Source organism: Ochotona curzoniae, unplaced genomic scaffold, assembly GCF_017591425.1.
Source record: "Ochotona curzoniae isolate NIBS_2020 unplaced genomic scaffold, NIBS_Ocur_1.0 contig_2692, whole genome shotgun sequence".
In the NCBI taxonomy this organism is placed as follows: Eukaryota; Metazoa; Chordata; class Mammalia; order Lagomorpha; family Ochotonidae; genus Ochotona; species Ochotona curzoniae.
Window position 1 is genome coordinate 1233986 of NW_024465556.1, and position 23664 is coordinate 1257649.

At 38.7% G+C, this 23664-nt stretch overlaps 1 protein-coding gene and 1 long non-coding RNA gene across 5 annotated transcripts in view; one reads left to right on the plus strand and one right to left on the minus strand.

Moving 5' to 3' along the window:
* Nucleotides 1-23664, plus strand: part of RNLS (renalase, FAD dependent amine oxidase) — a 234321-nt gene that overhangs the window by 184571 nt on the left and 26086 nt on the right. The window lies entirely within an intron of this gene.
* The window catches only part of LOC121153317, a 387354-nt gene that overhangs the window by 91312 nt on the left and 272378 nt on the right, over nt 1-23664 (minus strand). The gene's annotated exons all lie outside the window — the stretch shown is intronic.

The window sequence follows — 23664 nt, forward strand, 5'->3', positions numbered from 1 at the left end:
AAGTCGTAATTTGTATAATAGACAGTTGTAATTCAATTATGTAACTGATGCATCCTATATAAATATGTTGGGTCAATTTCATTATCAGCAGTCAAATAATAATTGCAAACATCCATCTCACTATTACAACAATGGCACAGAGTCACATGGTTAGACCATATCCTGGAGTGATATTTTCAAGAGGAAAAAATATAGCAGTATTGGGCGAAAATCTGTGTTTGTGTATACTCATATTTGTACATAAATATCTGTAAATGTAAGGAGCTGAATTCATTTTCTAGGAATGTTTGAAAGTTTTATTTTGTTGCAAGACATTGGAAATCCATACATAGTTTTCATAATATAGATTTTCTAAGAATTTTTTGAAAATCCCATGTATGAACTCAAAAATTTCCAGCAAATTTTTTTTACTCCTTTTTATGAACATTTTGAAATGTACTGTGTCTATATGCATTTCATAGTTATGATGTGTGTGCATATACTTACCTACAATATGACTGTACATCACATATAAAAATATTTGTTATTTGAATAGGTGGTTATAAAATCTTTCATGTAATATTTTCCACTTTCAAAAACAAAAAAGTCTTTGATTAGAGAATGAACTAACTCAGCCCATTTTGTAAGAACACTTGCACGCAAAGTTAAAGCAAACAATAGACCTCTTTCAGCTTCTGGTTTCCCTGTCAAGCTGTCCCAATGGGAAAGATTTACATCTTAGATAACACTTGTCTGCCCACTTATCAGGCAACTTAACTCATTATTGAAAACAGGGCCAGAAATGCAAAGAAAGTAGATAGCCATCTAAAATAAACTTTGAAAATATCATGTGGCATATATTACTGGGAAATATTTATGAGTTATGATGTAGACAGCATACATGTAGAAGATACATGCACACACACACACACACACACAGAGTGAAGAGGCTTCTAAAAGTTCCTAAGGGATAGTGTTTAACCTAGCAGTTAAAACACCTGTTAGGATGCCCAGGTCCCACAGAGTACCTGGTTTCAAGTACCGGCTCCAGCATGGCATCACCTTCGTGCTAAGCAGTTGAGTGTTTCACCCAACTGGGAGACCTGGGTTGACTTGCAGGATCCTGGATCTAGGGCCTTAGCTTGTGCCGGCATTGTGGAACAAAACCCTACATGAAAGCACTGTCAAACACTTCTCTCTCCTCTCTCCACCTTACCCCCTCCCACCTCATCTTGTACCTCTAAAATAGATTAAAATGCTGTTGGGGGAAAAAAAATGTGGATTTTTCCATCAACTTTTTGAAGTTACCTCATGTGTAACTAAAATTTTATTGCAGCAAAATGGCAAAACTAAAATCCTGAGTGCATGATTTATGCTTTTCATTCTGAATGCATTCTATTTATTTAATTATTACATTGATTTCAGAATTTAACTCCATTTTCTGCAAACTCCTAAGTGCTCTGTGTGTGCCAGGTAGTTTGCTGAGAATTTAGGAATCCACAATCCCTACTCACTTGACAGGTACTTTCATCAAGTCTGCTTCAATGAGACATTCTAAAGGAAACAGGAGTGGATGTATAAATGTCTTTTGAACCAGTGATTTGCAATTCAGCAAGAATTTTCATGAATATCAAGTGAAGCACTCATCTATGCAATAAAGTGTCAGATATATCTGATTAAAATTAGTATTGTTATAATACCTTATAATAATACTATGAACTTTCAAGGAAACACTAATGATTTTTTGCCAGCATGTATCAAATAATCTTTCTTTAGGTGAGGAAATTAAAGATGGCGGCTACAGAACATTTAATAGTGAATAAATCAGAAACTTTAGTATGACCTATTATTTCTCTTCTGGAGATGCCCCAATTTCAGTCAATGTGACTCAGTCAGGAAATATCCAAGAAGCAACGAGTAAAAGCGTGAATCAAGTCTGCAGGCTAAGCCTGGCATTTCCAAGCAATTCCAAATCATGGAGATCTACAAGGAGAGTAGAACTCTAGCTGAGCCTCACAGTGGCCTAAGCAGTTGGACCATCTTCCACTGCTTTCCTGGGCACATGAGCCAGAAGCAGAGCAATGGGCTTCCCACTCATGCCACATGGAATACCACGGCTGCAGGCTTCAGCCCAACCTATGACACTAATGAAATTTCAGCGTTAAATGCTCTAAATCCCTGTTCATCTGACTGTTTCACTTGCCCTGTTCTCTGGGACTACTACTAGAATTTTCACTTGTGATATTGCCCTTAATTTGTCACCATGAGGCTGAAATTTGCAAAGGGTTCTTTGGATTGTCCATGAATTAACTCAGAATAATAGAGCCAAATATGTTAGTAACTGAGAGTTGTTTCAACTCCCTGCTAATGGGGGTGAAAGCAAGAATGGACTCTGTCCCCTGCTTATAATGAAAAACTGCAGATCTAAGATTTGCAGGTACGTCATGGATGATAGCAACAGAAAACAGAAAAAGGCCACCACCTCTGGTGGTGCCAATTTAGGAAGGAAACAGCAAGGAGAAACTACACTGTGTTGGCTTTGTGAAGAGGTATGATTGCCATTGTAAAGCAATAAGAGCAAAACATCAGCAAGAAACACAGGTGGGAATTTCCCCTGTTCTCTGACTTCCCCAAACAGCAATGTAATTGTTCTCTAATAAAACAACAGTGTTTAATGTATAATCAGCTGTTTTGTGCTATTTATCACTTTAAGTCCTTTCTAACAGGATGGTCCTGGGCCCTAGTGTGACTGTTTAGTGGCTAATCCTCGCCGTGCATGCACTAAGATTCTATGTGGACACCAGTTCATATCCTGACTGCCCTACTTCTCATCCAGCTCCCTGCTTGTAGCCTGGGAAAGCAGTAGAGGATTCTGCAAAGCCTTCAGACCCTGCACCTTCATGGGAGAACCAAAAGAAGCTCCTGGCTTTGGATCAGCCCAGCTCCAGTCATTGCAGCCAATTGGGAGTGAACCAGCAGATGAAAGAGCTTTCTGTCTCTCCATCTCCGTTAAGTTTTTTTTTTTTTGATTGGAAAAGCAGATTAATAACAGGATTGTCTTTTCATAGGCCCAATACCCAAAAAGATTAAAAACTACTTTTGGTGTAGGAAGAAAAAATGGACACAGTCTGTGGCACTGGAGAGGGTCAACAGCAAAGAATGGGAAATAAAAGGAAAATTATGCCAAGAAGCTCTGCCTTGATGCAAAGGCTTAAAATTTAAACTGCTTATGGTATATTTGTGACCCTTTTGCAACTCATTACAACCTCGCCATGGCTCCAGTATGAGCAACTGCCTTTTATCAATGTTTTTAAACATTTACATATTTATTTTATTTGAAAGGAAGAAAGAAAGATTTTTCACTTTCTGGTTGACTCCTCAGATGCCTGCAATAGCCAGAGCTGGGCCAGGTTGAAACCAAGACTCTAAATTCCAAAAGTGTGGCAGGGACCCAAAAACTGGAGCCACCAGGTGCTGCCTCCTAGGGTGCACATCAGCAGGAAGCTGGATCGGAAGCAGAGCAACTAGGACTCCATTGGGGTATTCCAATGCCAGTGTCTCAACCAGCAAACTGCTGTGTCAAATATCTACCTTGTATTTTTGAATTTACAAATTGTTCTTTAAATTCTGATTAGTAAGTAAGTCTTTTATGGGGCATGTCCAATATTTCAACACATGCACAGTGCTTACCTATCAAGGCACCTACCCTTTCCATTTGTTTTTCAGAGTCCAGAATGCTAACCATTACACTATGGAACCTCCATTTGTTTTTGATGCCTACTAACACTTCCCCTGATCTTCATAGAATATAAATACTGTCCTAATACTGTACTACACTAGTGCTGTTATTCCTCCCAGACCATGTTTTCAGGTACTTATTAGCAAACATATTTGCTTTTTCTTTGTGTAGGGAGGTTAGAAATCAAGATATCCCAGGAACTTTTTGAAATTCTAGAATGTAATTGTATAGCAACTTAATGGTTCTTTTAGATTCATTTGCAGAAATTTAGATTAAATTAAATAAATTAAATAAATAAATGATTAAATAAATGGAAATCCTCACATTTACTGGAGAACATTATTTTGAATTGCGACAGCCTCCTCACTCCCAAAGCTCAGCCAGCTATTTCCATAATTACTGCAGCCATGTCAGCCTGTTGAGATGCAAGTTAGAAAAGGCTCTCTGTGGGACTGAGCCATTTCAATGGATCCTGAAGTGAAGTCCTCACTACAGCCTGAAGGGAAGCTGTCAACACTCTGGGTTATAAGCCAGGACTCAAAATGATGTAAACTGCTCTACTTCCCAGACAAGCGTCTGGTTTTCATCATTCTGGAGGCATCTCAAAACCTTTGCAGGCTGAGAACAGTGTTGTAAAACTGTTAAAACTCAGACAGCTTATGAGCCTCTGGTCCCGAGAAGCAATCAGCACTTGAGCTGGATGAGACCTTGACAAGTCTTCACTCTGGTCCTTTTTGTCTCGAACCCTGACAACCACGATCCCCAAGCCTTTCCTTTGCTTAGAGATGCCTCAGAAATGATTTCAGCACTTTCTTTTGCTGTCAAGAATTGTTCTGCAGATCAGTTTAAATGTTTCATAGGCCAAAATAATTGATATGCTAGGACGGAAAAGCTTGCTACTTTCTCCAAAATTAGAAGTCATCTCCTTTAATGAGAGTACTGCTGTTATCCATCATCCATGGAATCAATCCGATGATCCCTCCTAACTTTATCAAGATGGAAAATAAGATATCAATGCTAACATGATCGTAAGGTAGCAGTGACCATTTGATTCTCAGTAAATAATTGCTGAGCCAGTCATTCTTTAAGAAACTTTGAAATGGCTTCCCAGAGCATAAAGCAGTATTAAGATTTAATACTTCAGCTGTGGGCAACAAAAAGCAATATGTAGTCAGCGAATGGTTTACCTCTACAACAACCCAGGTATTTGTTCCAACTACCCTTTAGTGTATATCAGCTGAATAGTTTTCTATTTAATTGCTGGGCGTGGAAGCCACTGAGGAGCATATTTGAGTCCTTGGCTCAACCACAAGTGTCCTTTTGGATACACCAAGTCTACAATATTAGAAATATTTGACTCAATAGTGCTGCCAGTAAAACTGGAAATTTTACCAAGCCCTCATCTTCAATAGGTACAGGTAGTCTCAGTAACAATTTTGCCAAGATCCCTGGGGAATATACATCTGCTTTGAATGATTTCCTGTGACACAGACCTTGATGTCCAAGGTTACACTTCAAAGAACCCCACTGTTCTCTTTGAGAAAGATATTCCTTTTTAGTACCTAGTTTGAAAACTGTGTTGCAATTGAGATTTTTAACACAGAAAGTATGTGATAAGCTCTGCTTTCTGTTGCTGGTTAGCACTTTTTTCATGTCAGAATATTAAAATCAAATTATATCTTAAAAGAAATCTTATCATAAATTTGAGTTTATCCTGACCCAAGCTTAGTGAGTGATGAATTCTTCATTCTACAATTCATGAATTCATTTTTATTATCATGTGTGGTCAAATGTAACTTGTATTATTCAGCACATGGCAATGGATTTTAAAATCTCACAGAACTAGTTGCCAACTGTAACTCAACATTTAAAATGAGGTTAAATCACATTATACAGCTATCTCTGCACATTAAAAAATGGTAAGATACCAGAATGTATGAGATTTAACTAATAGGTTTCAAAGTAGTCAACTAATAGCTTACAACGCCGTGTAAGTTTCTTAATCTCTTTAAGTTTCACTTACCTATTACTATAGGATATTATCTCCCAGAAGTGTTTTAAGGATTATGCGAGATACTGTTCTCCAAACTTCTATTATGACTGGCACACAGTCAGTACATAAGTGGAAACTTTCTTTGTGTCACATATGAATTACTTTGCGATTTTAATTCATCAGTTATATCTACTTTCTACGTTTAGAGACAAAGAAGGCAAGAATGCAGGTTTAGTTAGGTATTATCTTTTCTGTAAATAATACCTGTTGGGATAGCAAAGGAATATTCCATCACCTGAATAAGGAGTTAAATATTAGTTGCAGTTCTTTCTGTGATATATGAAATCACTTTAAAATTTTTCAAAAGACATTTTAAAGGTTAATACATTATGAAGTCAGTCATCAGCAAATCAAAGGGCTGTGAGTAATTCAAGAAAGTAAATTTCAAAGTCTGACTATAGAACCTCACCACAAGAAATCACTTTTTTTTGTTTCATAAGTACTTTATCTCAGTAGCATTTGTAATTCAGTACAGAATCATTCATCTGCCTTTTTTCCCCAGCCATGACATTATTGCACCAATTCAGTCTAAGGAGCCCTTGGTTTATTACCAGTGAGTTTAAGTGACCCAAAAAGGCTTTGATGTGCCTTCTGAGTCATTTGTGGGTCCTGCTATTTTTAATGATTGTTATACCAACAGACTTCACATATGTGCTCATTCATATCATGAGCAAAAACCACAGGTACAGCATGGGGCTTGAACTCCCCGCATAATATACATGAATATTAAACACTGAAATCTGAAAATAATCTATTTAAATTCCATTAATATTTATAATTCATCTTTGAGGCTAGGGGAATTCTGTGTAAAATATTCCAAATTCATGTTTGTGAGAATGAGGAATCTTTGAATTTAAAACATACTTTCCTCACCAAAATTTGTGTTATAAATATACCTAGCAAATTCATTGTTCTACTTCCTTAAAAATATTTAAGTTGAAAAAGGAATTTTAGAACCTTAACCCACCTAATCCTAATCTTTTATCAAAAACAGGAAAACTTGTTTGTTCCCTTCTTTAGCATGTTCATTCTAATGGTTTCCAGGAGTAGATAATACTATCATAATATTTAATCCTTTCAACATATTTTCCTGGAATACTCCTCAGGTGTGATGTTGGGATGTGTGTAGAGGTGGAAGGGGAGGTAGAGTGTCAAAATTTACTAAGACTAATTCTACTTATCTTGACCACAATAACTCTGGATTTCCTCTACAAATGGGGAAGAAACATTTTGACTGTATACATAACAACTTTACCTTCCAATTAGTCTTAGTTTTTGACCTGCCTGTTTTATAATGTCAAGGCAAAAAACTTTAATGAACAGAATGAGCCAGAGCCAAGACTTAAGGTAAGAGCCTCTAGCCCAGGGTTGTATTTCATGCATTCACAAAATCCTTTCGAACAGTTGTAAATCTAAAGCTGAACCCAATCACACAACCACAGCAATGAAATGGTATCTTCAGAGCCAAATTGGAGTGCTGGCTCAAGGGGAGAACTTTTGTCTAATACAACAAAATAGTCCAATCATAATACCACCCACCTAACACATAGGGCATGGTGTTTTCTGGGCAAAACTAACAAGGGGTGGCTATGTACTGCTAGTGAACCTTAGGAAAGTAGAGAATTTGAATAGATTGTTGTCATAGAAAATTCTTTACACTCTGTGGGAGGAGAACTCCAGGGAGAGCCTGGAAAACCAAGCACGATTTAGGACAAATACACTGCTCTGGGGACATGAGTGAGGCCCAATTAAAAGGCTATTGAAACGTTTCCACTTTTTTTGCTTTTGGCAGTGCAAATCAAAGCCTGAAAATGTCCTTGTGTCCCAGGATAAATAGGCGTTCTCATAAAACTTGGGAGGTCTTAGCCAAAGGAAAAAAAAATATCTCCAACAGATCATGGAGTATATGCAATGCTACTGCATGTGGCCTGTTCTTTAAGTAGAATGTATGGAATCTTTAATAGCATCAGTGAGTGAAAACCGGGGAAAGATTTTAGCCCTGGACAGAAAGTAAAATTTCGAATACACTTGTTACAGTTGTTTAGAAAAAAAAAAAAAACTATTTTAACACCAAATTTAGCATGTGCAATTGTGGCTATCGATTGCCTACCTTCAAGTTTCAACTTGTGCTTCTTCCAGTCTTCCTTGTTTCTGAAAATGGAGGCACCCTTCTCATCGGTAGAAGCCATCTAGTACGCACATGACTCCATTTCAAATCCTTATCACGTCCTACAGGTGCTGAATGACCTTACACAGCAATCAGAAAACTTTCTTCTAAAAAGGCCAAGTAAATACTTAGTCTGTGGCAGCAGCTCAGACCTATTGAGTTAATCGTAAGCTGCAGACATTAAAGAAATGACCAGTCCTGCATTCCAATAAAGCTTCATTTACAAATGGAAGGGGCAGGCCAGATTTGACCAGAGCACCATAATTTGCCAAATTCTGATTTAGTGATGCTTACCAGTCTTTTTTAAGACAGTTTTACTTTGCTTTCTCAGCCTAGTGTGTCTCAGTGTGTTACTTTTACAACTTTTACAACATCCATGCACTCTTGTACACACTAAATTCTCAGGGACTATACAGTGATTTATTTACATGTTCACTTTTTAATGTTTGTTTTATCTTCAAATTATGTGCTTAATGCATAGATAAAGTTGTTTTGCTCATGCCTAAGCAGTCAGCCCTTGGTCCAATGCTTAATATATGGTAAGTTCTTACCAAAATTCACATTCTATGAATAGTAAGTGAATGAGATCTGATTGAAACGTCAGAGAGGAAAATGAAAGAACAGTGTGAGCATATCAGATTTGAAAAATGAGATACTTTCCTTTTAGTCCATTTATTCCCAAGGTGTATTAGATTTTAAATTCTATTTTGAAAAAGGAGTAGAAATTGGAATGAATTGTTGTTTATTTTCATGCCAGAAGTTTTGAAATCCATGAGTGGTTTTTCATAGAACACATCTTCCATGAACTAGAGAACCCGTTGTACTTGAAACAAGGAGTATGTGTGATCAGCATGATAAATAGGCATGCCCCCAAATATTAATGCTACAAAAGCACTTGTGGTTGACACACTGTGGCTTTAAATGTCAGCTGCATGTTGGGCAGCCCTGCTTCATCTTGTAGCTCTGACTTATGCAACGTGAGCCCCAGTGGTCAGCATGGAGTTAAGAAAGAAATGGAAGAGCCACAACAGCTCTCAATAGCATTGGCCTAGATGTGACATGCTTCACTTGCCCTCCTAGTCCACTGATCAGATATAGTTACCTGGCTCCAACTTGGCTGCACTGCCAGACAATATTAAGAAATGTATCTGGATTATTTTTTATATTAAGCAAAACTAAGTGAAAGTATTATGGTCTATATAAATTAGCTTACTTTAAGTAGCATATCTTAGCAATTCACCCAATTTATGCTAGTGTCTCACTTTTAAAAATAATTTTCTGCTCTGAGCATGATTCTTATCTACCCATATACTGTATATACTTTGTCATTTTTGAAGAATTACATGGTGTATCTCCTTTTTAAAAAATAAAAGAGGATTGAAAATTGATTGTAGGGAAATGACCTTTATAAGCAAAGAATATATGTAAGGTACTTCTGCCCCACCCCCCACTAAGTTATTTATGACTACATCAGGCAATGTCCTCGGTGTTGAGATAAGTTAGCATTCTTTTTTTATTCACTATAGTCATATTCCTTCACAATAATGCAAAGTAAGAATTCCTAATAAAAATTAATAGTATTTAACTGATACTCTGGTTCCTTTTTTCCTGCCACCTTATTCAACTGAAATTGAGAACATGTAGTTTAAATTCTAGACAATGGGATGTTTGCAAAAGTAAAGTAGTGGCATCTCAATGAGACGTATTTTTGTAGTTGGCCAATCCTAGTTAGGCCTTTATATTTGTCCAAGTATGGCTCACGAATTGCTAAAGGCCTAACTTTACTTTTATGGAGACAATTATTAATTTTGACTCCTTATCTCCATCAAAGAGTAGAAACCCTAAACTAGTTGGGAATTAGTTTTTCTGAAGCTTGTCCCCCTTATATTTAAAGCTTGCCTATAGGTATTTCTGAGTTTTGAAAAACCAGATATACTTTCATGCGTATAAAAGTAGAAGTCAGAAAAATAAGGGAGAGGGATGGACTCGAACACAAAGCATGGGCTGTGTGGAACATTGCCCTGTGGCAGAACTTGAGGTGGCACCCTGCAGCGGGGATTCTGTGCATCTGCAAGGGTCTATCTTCATTATTAAATCTGGAAATTTTGCTTCTATGGCTTTCCACAACAGAAACCTTCCAGAAATTTATTCTTCCGTAGAGGTCAAAATTATCTGAAAAATGATGCTTTCAAATTCAAAACCGAAACATGATTGGACTAATCAAAGAAATCTCAAATCCCAACAATAGAAGGTGAGAGGATGAGATGTTACTTCTGTCACCTAGAAATGTTTATGAGTTACACTCTCATTCGCATACATGTCTGCATAAAGGATATCCCGCTACCTTTGACTATAGTGTTATATACATATGTATTCACTCATATGCACACTAAGATGGGTCTCAAAAATCAAGCAGCTGTGTTTATCCTTTGCTTCTTATGTGGAAATAGATTCTAACAAAGAGAAGTGTCTTGTCATTTGCATTTAGGACAACTTATGTCAGGAATCTCAAGAGTAAAAAGAAATGAAATTTAAAACCATAATAGCAGTCCTCAACCTTTTAAATTCCATATCCATCATCTTTATGAAGACAGTCACTGTCAGCTAGGCTCCATGCTAAGTACTTCACATGTTTTATTGCATCTAATCTTTCTGACAACCCCTATGGACTCTTAGTTTCCTTGTGTATGAAATGGGGATAAGAAAAATTAAGTGAAACCATGACTTGAGCCTGAACTTTTTGTCTACAAATCATACTTTTCCATAGAAGAAAAAAAGCCTTTACGCTGGTAATCCTAATTAAAAAGTCCCCAAGGAAACATCTCTTTCCCTGCCTTCTGTGTTGCAACACATTGAGACTGATACCTGGAAACGACGCTTTGCACTTTCATCATTTTCCCCAAATTATACTGTCATTTGTATATTGAAAATACTGACTCTTGGAATGTATCTCCTTATGAGGATTGTGACACCACATGTCTGCTGTGGACTTGACTTGCTCATTGCACTCCTTTCCCATGTTTGCATCAGTTGAGGTCTCTGTACATGCCTGCCTTGAGCTCCATCCCTATCACAGCTGAACTGTTGAACATTTTAGAAAGGGAAGGAACTTTGGAACCTAATTTTCCTACTGTCACTCTCATGACCGATGTTGATGCTCATACCAACTGCATGATTCATAAAGATAACTCAAGTTATTATGGATCTCAGGGGGACCAGTGTTTCCTCGCAGCAAAGACCACACGTGAGACTACATGTTAAGACAGTGGTATTGTTTTATGGGCAAACTTCAATTTTTGGAAAGTAAATGTTCCCAATCCTTGGTGTGCTTATTTATAGACTGGTAGGTGTGTCTTTCCACACAGCTGTGGCCCTCCTCAATCCATTTCAGTCCATGTTTATGGTCTGTCAGAAACTATTCTAGGGGTGGGCTAAGCAGCTATTGAGCACCAGCATCCTATCTGGGCACCAGTTCTGATCCCAGCTGTTGCACTTTTGATTCAGCTCCCTACTAATAGCCTTTGAAAGCAGTGGAGATTAGGCCAAGTTCTTAGGCCCCTTGCACTCACTAGGGGAGTGCTGGAGGAAGCACCTGGTTTAAGATCTACCCAGCTTGGACTGCTGCAGCAGTTTGGATAATGAACCAGTAGATACAATCCTTCTCCCCCTCCTCTCTGAAATCCTGCCCCTGAAAAATCTTTTTCTAAAGGCTTCATCTATTTAGGATACCTTCATACTGTAAATGACTTAAAACTTAATCCAGGTGGGGTATGCGTAATAACAGGATACAAGATTGAGTTTGTTGAAATTGAAAAATTTGGAGTAAAACCAGGCAAGTCTTCTTGGATTGTCAGCATCACACACACTTAGCTTCTGTCCACTTGTCTGTTGGGTTGGATTTATTGTGGTGTCACATTCTTCCAAGAATTTCCATGTCAAATCTAAACAAAAGAGCCCATTTTCTCAAAGTTTATCACTAATCCTGGATTTCAATCTTATTGACCCAATTGGCCAGCCTTCAGTTATATTCCCATGGATGAACCAATCACAGTGGCCAGGAGTGATGTATTAACCAATTGGAACCTAAGCCACTGTCATTCAGGTTCAAAGTGGAGGAGGCATGATTCCTTTAAAACAGGAGTTGGGTATTAACAAAACAAAAAAAGACAGTGGATACCCATCCACAAACTCATTTTCCCAACTAGTCTAACTAGTATGAAGCTCACCAATGGTGCCATCCCATCTTTCTAAAAGGCATCAGGTTTCAAATATTACACAGGAGACCTTTACTTACAAATTGTCTTGAACCCCAGTTTTGTAGGAAAAGAAATATCACAGTGAATTTGCAGGTGTCATAGGCACTTTTTCCCCTCGCTGAAGAATATGATCCCCTATCCTCAGGACTAGCCATGCCTATCTTCCTTCTCCCCTACTTAATTTTATGATTCCATTCATTATGTCCTCTTGTATAAATTCTTACCTATTTTGAGTATTTGGCTCAAAAACTTCATCTTATGTCTTAACTGTTGGGGTTTGAGAGTTCTCATCTCAGGAAATTATCCCTAATATCTCAGTCCAATCCACATTAACAACTTCCTGACCCCCTCCCCATAGCCTCAGTTCAGCACACACAAGTATGGTAACATGTTGTTCATTATTCAGGTAGTTTGGATTGCCAGTCAATGTTATATACTCCCTCAGCTGGCTGGAGACAGCAAAACATGCTGTTCTGTGAACAATTTTCCATTGTTTACTGGAAGATTATTTCCTAAATTTGTATACATTTACTTATGTTGAAGCTATGGAGAAACATTTTACAAGATTATAAGTATGAACTTTTGGGGGAATTCTCATTTTATTTTCAATTCATCGTGTGGGGTTCTACACACTTGTTTATGTTTAACTAAATGCCTATTAGAATGGTTATCTTATATGGAGTTGTTTAGAACATATCTGTGTCTTGTTAAACATAAGAAATCCAAACATATGTAGCCTAGGATAACAATGATTACAGATACACATGTGTATTTGTTTTAAAAATTTTCCCTTCCTGGCCTTTATTTAAAATAGCAAGCACACACATTCACGATTTGTTAGTACATACACGCCTAGAATCAACAAGTCAAAAAAGACCTTCAGAAGAGAGGAAGCTAGCAGGTGTGTGTCAGCTTGTAAAAATCGAGCATTTCTAACTCAACAGAAAAGTTTGTTAGGGTGACCTGTGGAACCAGAGCTGTAACTGTTGAGCTGCGAGTATTCCTTGAAGTCAGCTTCTCTGGGAGCTCTTGCTTTGCCCAGTGTTTGAGCCTGTGTTGCTTAACAGATGATGCAGAAAGCTTTCTGTGTCTACTCCTGCTCTTTAGGTGCTCAGAACTGAGCCATACCAACTATTCTAAAAACATTGATCAGTTAGCATTTGTTAGACCTGAGATAGGTATTAGAAAGCTTAACACACTAACAACATCCTGCCTAAATAAAGAACTGAATTTTTTCAACATACTTCCTATTTATTGCTAAAAATCAGCCCTTAGTGAGGTTTTAGTTGGCAGGGGATCACTGGGCAACACTTGTACAATTCCAAGCCCAGGATAAAGCAATTTTGAATCAATTCAGCCTCATTACTGCTGTGTTTTCTATCTAAGGACTAACTGGAGTGAGTTTTAGACTGATGGACAAATACAGCTACTGGGTTAGTTCTTCACCTCCTTAAAGTAACAAACAGAAAATGGATGCTGTGGCTGACATTGTACTTTAATATGTTGACGCTGCTGCTTCCAAGCCAGCATCCCGTGTCCGGGTGCTACTGAAGTCTACTTGTGATTTAGCTTCTGCTTGTTGTACCTGATAAGGCAGCTAATTATCACCAAGCTTTCTGAGTACTTGCTCACCTTGTAAGGGGCCCAGATTGAGTTACAGGCTCCTGGTCTGGGCCTGGCCTACTCTGATTGTTGGAGTCATTCCAGAAGTAAACCAACTCATGAAAGATCTGTAGTTTTTCTCTAGCTCTTACTGTGCATCCCTCCTTCCTTGTCTTCCATTTGTTACTTGATTAACAAATAAGTTTTTTAAAGACAACACCTTTGGGCCTACATTTAGAAACAACTCTATTGCAGCACACTAAATGAACAAGAGAAAAGTCAAAGTATGCAGAAAAATTCTGGTGGAACAGCCATTAGCCCTGGAGAGTAGAAGGTGTAAGTACAGGTCTCAGAAAATGCTTTCACTTTTCACTTTATGCCCTTTAATTGTGCTTCAGTAACGTTTTTCATAGTTTTGCAATTCAGGTAAAAGTAGTGTAGAAGATACTGAAGCAGTACATAATCACATTAGGGGACCATCAGAATTTGATTTGTTTGAAACACACGTATCAGACATACATTCACCCAAAGACTTCTGTGGTTGTTTTGTGTAGCTTTCACTAGTAATGGCATGAAACATCCTATGAAAAATACTGAATGAGAAATACGGCAACCAACCTAAAGTTACATGCCAGCGGAGGAAGGAGATAGAATTTCCGACTCAAGATCCGAAACTCGACTAATGCTTGGCTTGGACAAAGGACCTGGATTGCTCATACTACACTCATTGCTCATGTTGTATCTTGGTTCTGGCACTGGGGTGGGGAAAATAACCATCCAGAACTTCCTGTAAATGCTGAATGACCTATCAGGTTTGTTTGTAATAAAAATAAATCTTCCAAAACCAACCAAAGTCAGATTTACAGAAAAAGGGACAGAAAGATTCTCCATCCACTGGTTCACTCCAAGTTGCTGCAATGGCCAGAGTTGAGCCAACCCAAAGTCAGGAGCTTCTTTGGGGTCTCCCACACGGATGCAGGGTCCCAAGGCTTTGGGCCATCCCCTACTGCTTTCCTAAGCTACATACAAGTAGGGATCTGAATGGGAAGTGCAGCAACCAGGATATAAACTGCCTCCTATGTTGGACCCTGGTGCTTGTAATGTGAGGATTTAGCCACTGAACCATCAGCCTGGGCCCAGTATCAGTTTTCTAAGAGTTATCAAGTATAACCTTCACCCAGATGGGCTAGTACAATGGCTCAACTGACTCATCTTCCACCTGCAAGCTCCAGCATCCCATATGGGAGCCAGTTTGTGCCCTGGCTGCTCCACTTCCCATCCAGCTCCCTGCATGAGCCCAGGAAGGGTATGGGTTCCTGGCATCCACATAGGAATCCTAGATTTGATTCTTGTCTCCTGGCTTCTGCCTGACCCAGCCCTGGCTGTTTTGGGCCTTTGGGAAACAAAGCAGAGGAAAAGATTTCTCTGTCTGCATTGTAATCATCTCATCTGCATCATTTCTTCCTTTCTAGTAGATATTTTACCTTTAAAAAGGAATGAAAAGACTATCAGATAATTTTGTTGCCAAATGGCTGACAATAAATTTAGCCATTTATTTTTCTGAATCTTTTACAGGTGATTTAGTTTCTCCTATTCTTGTTACATTATTTTCAGTTAACACAATACTACCATTTCATCAGATACTGTCATCTTTACTTTTCTCAAATGAGGCTATTTATTTAAATTTCTTCAAGGTTTTCACTGGAAAGTTAAAACAACTTCAGTTATCAATTAAGATAATCCCTACCTTCAGGGAAGTCATGTGGAAGACCATAAGGCAAAGACTTCTCAAAGATAGGATAAAAATGAGCTAAAGGAAAAGGTTGTAAGCCATCATTATTCTGTGCCCATCTGCACCATCACTTCAGAAGTACACACTGGCAGAACTTTACTCTTCAGTTAAGATCATAACACTGTGTGGAATGAATAAAAGCATTTATAGGAAAAGTCCCTGCATCTGATAAGGTTAGCTGTGGATTATCTGGAACATATAGAGATATGAAGGTTTAATGTTAGGCTTTGTAAATTGTATCTTAGAAGTCAGTTTGACTGACTAGGCTGCAGCTCCCACTGATTTATGTGAGGGCCGAGTATGTGCTGGGCATAACCAGGCTGGACTGCAACACCCAATAGTTACAGTGGAAGTCGGGGCTGAAAACAGAACCAAGCCAGCAATTGCAACCACCAGCTGATTGGGTCGATGGACTGTGCCAGGCCCTGTGCTTGCTAGAACACAGAAGAATCTGGTCTGGGAATACATCAAAGTTTCTTTGGGGATCCCCTCAATCGAAATGCTGGATGCAGAACCCTAACCAAGAAAAGACAGAAGACAGAACAAGTCAATCAACCACCTTAGCTTTGTGTTGGCAGCGAAATACTGGGCAAATGGAGATTCATTGACTGTGTCAGTCAGTGAATTCTTCAATGACCTCATCGTGCTTGGAGTGGCGAGACTGGCAGCGATTCATAACTGGTAAACTATCAAAACCACTTGAGCAATTATCTCAGAGCATGCCCCACATCTGGAACTTGGGGTGGGTGGGAAACTGGGTGGGGCTTCTCCCTCAATATTCCCCTTTACCTCAGATACATGAAGGAAACAACATGGAAATAATAGTCTTACCCACTTCCCTATAGTCCTTGAACCTTCTTACCCTAATTAACTATGTAAAGATTGTCAAAAATAATAAAATAGTCAGTTTGAGATTCATTTTTTGTATAGCAAATAAAAACCTGCAGGTGTTCCTAGTTCTTGATCGTGAATAGTGAGGCGTAGTTCCCATTCTGAGTGGGTGGCAGACAACCAGAACTGCAATACTGCAGCCAGTGAGTAGAATGCCAAATGGCACAGAACTGTTTGGATTGGCTCTGCTGGACAGATAGAAAGATGCCTCTCTCCCTCCCTATCTCCGAATCTCTTCCTTTTCTCCCTCTCAAGGGAGAGGGACATTTGTTACTTGATTAACTGGAGTGGTTGACTTCTCCTTCATTGCAGCTGCTACTGAGCCACAGAGTCATATGAAAGTGCTTAATTGTAACAAGTACTTTCATGACTGGAGGGCAAGGATATTAAGCCAGTTCCACAAATAAAGGAGAGGGGGACACTGCCAGGAGAGCGAGCTGACTTGTACTGCAGGCTTCAGCTCTTTGTCCAGTGCTGTGCACATGCATCTGTTCTCCAGATTTCACTGTGCATGCTGCCACTATCAAGCCACTCAGTAGATGGCTGTTATCTTTGCATTTTTCATGTTTCATGGTGATGTAAACTTGATGTCCCCAATTGTGTCTCATTGCTACAGTGTTCTATAGCCACCTATGTGCTCATTTGGTTGAGCCACCCACTTCCTGATGCTCTCCATCAGCAGCTATAATGGATGCTGCTCTTTAAATTTCTAACTTCCATCTTCTTTGTTAGACATGGAATTATTGCCGCCCTTAAAAAAAAAATCAACTTCTATTCCTTTACTGATTCTGCCAAAAATAAAGCTTTTCTAATAGGCTCACTTTCTGACATTTGTATGTGAATAGGGTGTCTTGGTGCGTTTGAATGTTTACTAAAAAGCTAGAGGAGTGCATTTGTAAGATTTGCTGTGATTCCTAAAGACACACATTCTTAGTGCGGATATGGAAGCAGGAATTAAGAAATGGTGAGAAATTGGGCTTAGTGAAGTAGAATGGAGTTTTTCCAATATATACAATTTTATGCACAAGATTAATACTGGATTAACTTCCCATTTCTTGGTTAAATTTATATTATCTTGAATACTTACTATGGTTTAGGATTTAAAATAGAGGTAGCTGTTCTGGTTTGTTACCTATTCTGGGGTATTTTAATTGCTGTAGTTTGTGATGCATTTAAATACATGCAAAACAAGCCCTCGCTCATTTAGTCTTTAAAAAAATAAAAGTGGTCTCAAAATACATCTTTTCCAAGCTTTAAATGTTCTTATTGACTTTTTTTCCTTGAGTTCTTTTGTTAAATTGCAGGAAATCTTGCAAAATTCTTAAGTATTTTTCAATTAGTTAATATTGATATTAAAACTTTTAAAAATTCACATGTGTTACTCCTCATTTTGAGTTTAATGTAATTTTCCTTTTTAATTATTTTTTCATCTTTATCATATACCAGCCAAAGCAGTATTATAGATTACAATGTTAACAATCTTAGTTTATTTCTCATTTTACTGTAAAAGCATTAATTCATTGAAAGGATGATACAAATCACATTAAGTTATTGTCTCATTCCAAGCTAATCACCTTGTTCTTAGTTTTTCTAAGACTTGACATTAATTTTAATGGAAACCTTAAGTATATAACTATATTGAAATGTCTTATCTAATATGATGTACAATATTAATAGTTGGAAACCCTGTATGATGGATTGTACTTCTCGCAGCATTTATATCTTGAGTGTGACAGACTTTCTACAGCCGACAGTATACTAGCTTAACATTTGAAAGAAGTCACAGATATAGTAAATAAATCCTAAACTGATTTGTTAAAAGTTGATATTTTGAATATGCTTTCACTTTCCTTTAGGTTTAGTTTATGCTGATTTTCTTTTCACTTGGGTCCATTTTGTGAGATCTGATTTTATTAGCTTGGCTTGGATACTCCTCTGGCCATAAAGATTTTCTCTGTATTTCATATCCTATCTGGCACAGGAGGAAAATGGGGTTGCTTGCCTGTCTCCAAGTGGAGTGGAAAAGACAGATGACATGTTTCCCTTGAGAGGCCAAACCACAAATCTACCCTTAGGCAGGTTTGGTGCCAGAATTCATTTTGCCAGCATGTTGTATAAATCTAGTTAAAGTGGTCATGGGCACTATTGCCCCAAGGCATCTGGCAGAAACAAAAGCCAATCTCCAACGCAACACTCGTTAAACTCGGGCCTCAAAGAACTTCTTGGATAAAGTTCCTAGGAACCTGAGCTGATAAGAGTAAGGACATCAGTCCATTTTTATCAATATCTACGTATATATGTGAAGCACCACACAAGGAAACATGTCAGCATGATCAACAGTCATCTAAAACTGCAAAAATGGAATCAATCATACGAAACCTGCAGATTTTAGAATAACCAAGCACATAATACAAATCGACTACATTAAATATAATTAAATAAATGGAAGACTACCAATGGCATAATGTGAGCAAAACAAATAGATTACGCAGATTTGAAAAGTTCAATAGCACATATTATGAAAAATACTTCTTAAATTTTTAGGCTTATTATTCGAAGGATAAAGATATTGGCTAAATTTTCGTTTATATTTAATATGAATGCTTCTATTTGTGTATACCCCTGAGAAATATAAGCCATGTAACTTTCAAAGTATTAGGAGAAAGTAGCAATAAGGAATAAAAATGGTTTAATCAAAATAAGTTTGAAAAAAAAAAAAAACAATTAAAAGAGCAGGAGCGGCCCATTGCCACCTCAGTGAAGACAAGTATTTGGGATGCCCAGAAGCCATCTGAAAGTCTGTTTCAAGCCCCGGTATCTGTTTCCAATCCAACTTGTTGCCAATGCTCTGGGAAGGTAGAAGGTAACAGTGTAAGTCCTCAGATGGGTGCCACCCACATGAGCAACCTGAGCTGTGTGCCAAGTGCCTCGCTCCAGCTGGTTCCAGTCCTAGCTGTCAGGAGCCTCTGGGGATTGGCAGAAACCTAGGGGACTTGAACCAATAAGTAATGTTTGCTTCTAAGATGAGGTTCCGGAAATGGATGGTGGTTATGATTACACAACAGTGCTAGTGTACTTATTGTCACAGAACAAAACACCTCAAATTGGTTCAAACAGTAACCTGTGTGTAGAAAGTACTCCACCACAATGGAGAGCCCGCAGCCCCTGGAACAGGCCACGTGGTGCAGCATTGAAGAGGACAGTTGCGATGTCTACATCCCACAGAGCACCTGCCTTCAGGTTCCAGCTCCTCTTCCGATTCAAGCGTCCTGCTGTTGCGCACCCTGGCAGGAAGCAGATAATGCTCAAGCACGTAGGTCCCTGCAGTCTTTGTGGGAAACCCAGACCGACTTCCAGTTTCCTAGCTTCAGCCTGGCTGCATTATGGCTGTTGCAACAATTTGAGGGTTGAACGAGCAGATGGAAATTAAAGTTTTATCTGCCTTTTCACCCTTCTGTCTTTCAAATAAAAAGTTAAAGTAAATAAATCAGTTATACCCAAGAATAATCTGCCATTGTTTCTGGGTATTTAAGTAATAATCCATCTTGGGCCCGGCGGTATGGCCTAGTGGCTGGGATCCTCGCCTTGAACGTGCCGGGATCTCATATGGGCACTGGTTCTAATCCCGGCGCTCCACTTCCCATCCAGCTCCCTGCTTGTGGCCTGGGAAAGCAGTTGAGGACAGCCCAAAGCTTTGGGACACTGCACCTGTGTGGAAGACCTGAAAGAGGTTCCTGGATCCTGGCTTTGGATCGGCATAGCATCGGCCATTGAGGCTCACTTGGGGAGTGAATCATCGGACGGAAGATCTTCCTCTCTGTATATATGACTTTGTAATGAAAAAAAATAAGTCTTTAAAAAAAATAATGCCATGACAGATCAATTGTGTCATCCCCTTTTGAAATTTGTTTTTATTGGAAAAATCAGATATACAGAGAGGAGTAGAGACAGAGAGGAAGATCTTCTGTCCACTGATTCACTCCAAGTGGTCTCAGTGCCTGGAACTGAGTTGGTCTGAAGCCAGGAGCTTCAGGGTCTCCCACACGGTGCAGGGTCCCAAGGCTTTGGGCCGTCCTCCACTGCTTTCCCAGGCCACAAGCCTCCAGACACGAATCAGCACCCCATGGGATCCCAGTGCGTGCAAGGTGAGAACTTCAGCCAATAGGCTACCACTTAGGCTTTGGTGTCATCCCTTTCAAAAACCATTCTGAACCATAGCACAGAGGTCAAAATGAGATTATCACTTAGGAATGCATTATAATTAATGTACCACTTTATATTAGGTAGACTTTTTTGTAGCTTAACCCATTTAATCCCTGCGACAACTTTCTATGGTAAATAGTATTACTCCCTTTTAATTGATGTAAGAAAGTGTATCTTGAGAGATTAAGCTGTCAGAGACTACAGTGCTATTTATCATTCGGGGTTCAAATACTTATCTTCTGACTCTGTAGCAACTGATCTCCCACAGTACAGAAATACTCGTCAGCTTACTATGAACTCGACTTTTAATATGCCCAAAGCAAAGAGCAATGCTTGTTCAACTGAATAAAGGAAAAGATAGCATCATTAGCTTCCCAGTGACCAAAGAATAATGATTACACTAAATGTGTGCTCTGAATCCTATTAACATATTTGTGGCTTTTTATAATGCACTATTTCTAAACCTAGGTCACGTTTGAACTCTAGCTGGCTCTTTGTATCTTTTAGATGTCAGGTTCTAAAAATACCTTGTAATGTGGGGCTGAGGTAGCTTTCCACTAACCTCATTGTTGTAGAGTATAGCTATTCAATTTTAATTTACTTTTTTTTTTTAAAAAAATCAACCAATTCTAACAGCAAAAAACCAAACAAACAACAACAACAAAAAAAGTAGCCGGATTAGCCAAGAACTATTTCACTTTGGGTCTTAAATTTTGTATTGTTCTCCTGGGAGAGGATAGCAGATATAAACAAAGAAGGCTGACATGGTACCATCACTGGTCTTAGGGACTTAACAAATCTTCCCCACCCCCGAACAAAGAGCTGGATCAGTGCAACCTCTGATCTTCAACACTCAGAAAACCTTCCTTTCCCCTTGAAGCCTGCCATTCATAGGTCAGCTCAGAGCCCCAGCTCTCTAGTTCACAATGTCAACCAGGTAGTTTTCGCCAACTCTGGGAAAGATTCTGCACCTCCCAGAAGACCAGTGGCATTGACACACTTTGCTGGCAGCAAGACTTTCTGAATTTATTAAATGATACCAACACGGGTGGTATTCCCTGAAGGAGCATTAGATTGTACGCCCAGGGTCCTTGCCTCTGTGCACTGAGAAGTCCCGTGACAGGTCAGATATTGAAGGCACAAAGAGATAGCCCTTCTGTTTTGTTCTTCAAGTTGTGCTGCTACTGTGAGGGAAAGCAGTGAACACTGCCTGTCACTGGGCTTGCCTTGCTACACCCTCACAGCGTATATGGGGACATGTTATGGAAGCATCACTGTACTTTCCCTTGCATTTTGCAGTAAATATTAAGATGGCATAATTTCTCAAGCTGAACACAATGGAAATAAAAGTACTTTATAGGTGTTAACTATTCTCAATAACCTGGAAGTTCTTTTTGTATCTAGCTAATTGTTTTCATTCCCATAGCTTAGATTTATAAGCCAAATATGTTAAGAATTTCATGTGCAATGTTTTTGGTTTTTAACCTTCTATCACTGACTTAAGGGATACACAATACTTTTCCTCATTTAGTGCGTGTGCACACACACAGAAGTAGGTTTTTATCAAGTAAGTAAAGTCATTTCAGTCCTTGTTTTCTTTGCCTCATTGTGCCTAGCTAGCTCAACAGATTATTGTATTATCTTTTACAATCTCCAGTTTTAGAATTTCAGAATCAGGCTTGCCATCTCCTGGCAATATCTTATACACATTAACATTTTCAAGAAAATGAAAACTGACTTTGTTACATTTCAAGTATTTGTTGGTGTATTTCAGATATCTTATCTTGTTTATCTATACTTTTGCTTTTACACAATCTAAATACCAGACAATACTGTTATGTAATGGCCATTTATAACTAGTTATTAGAACAGTGAAAGACAGAAAGTCATTATGAGACTAGAGAACAACAACAACAACAACAAAAAAATCAATGGCAAATAAAACTAAAATTTTTACAAGTTATGAATGGGGAAACATGTCTAATGCTGGTTAAAGATAACTCATTGTGAGAACAAATCTGTTTAAGAATTTTTATTTTTTTTTTGAGATTTATTTGCTTGTTTGAAAGGTGGAGTCATAGAAAGAAGGACAGACAGAGATAATCCATCCACTGCTTCACTGTGTATGTCACCAGAACTCAACCCAAAACCAGGAGCTTCTCCAGGGTCACCTACATGGGTGGCAGGGGTCCAGGTCATTGGGCCATCCTCCACTGCTTGCTTTTCTGGGCACATGAGCAGGAAGATGGATTGGAATTTGAACAGCTAGGATTCAAACTGGTAACCATATGGAATAGCGGAGTCTCAGGCGGCAGTTTTAACCACTATGCTGCCACAGCCTGGGCCCCAGAACTGATTTCTTTTTGGAAGTGTCAAAGATGAATTATTCTACCAAGTATCTATTAAATATATACTTTGTTTTTAAGAGTTGAAGCATGATGCCTGTGCATAAGAGAAATGGACCCTGCCCTAAAGAGACTGCAATTTAGCAGATGAAAGATGAAATTGAATAGGTCCAGGAAGTATATGTTAAATATATTTCTTATCCTTTTTTCCAGTTCTGTAGCAACGCCCAACAGTTTGGACTCTAAGACACATGTTCGGGGTGGTTGTTTGGTACAGCAATTAAGATACCACTTAGAATCCTTGCATCCCATATAGGAATGTCTGGATTTTAGTCCTGGCTCTGCTTCCAAATCCATATTCCTGCTGATGTGCACCTTTTGAGACAGCTCAAGTTGCTGGGTCCCTGCCACCAACCTGGGAGACAGAGTAAACTCCAGGCTCCAGCTTCAGCTTGGCCCAGACCTGACTCTTTTAGGTATTTGGGGTATCAGCAGATGGATAATCTTGCTGTCTCTCCCTCCTCCATCTTTCAAATAAATTAAAATATATTTTGATTGTCTTCTTCAGAGAAACTGGATTTTGAATTTCAGACGCAATCTACTTGATGCTTCGATGATTGGCATCATTTTCCCCTCC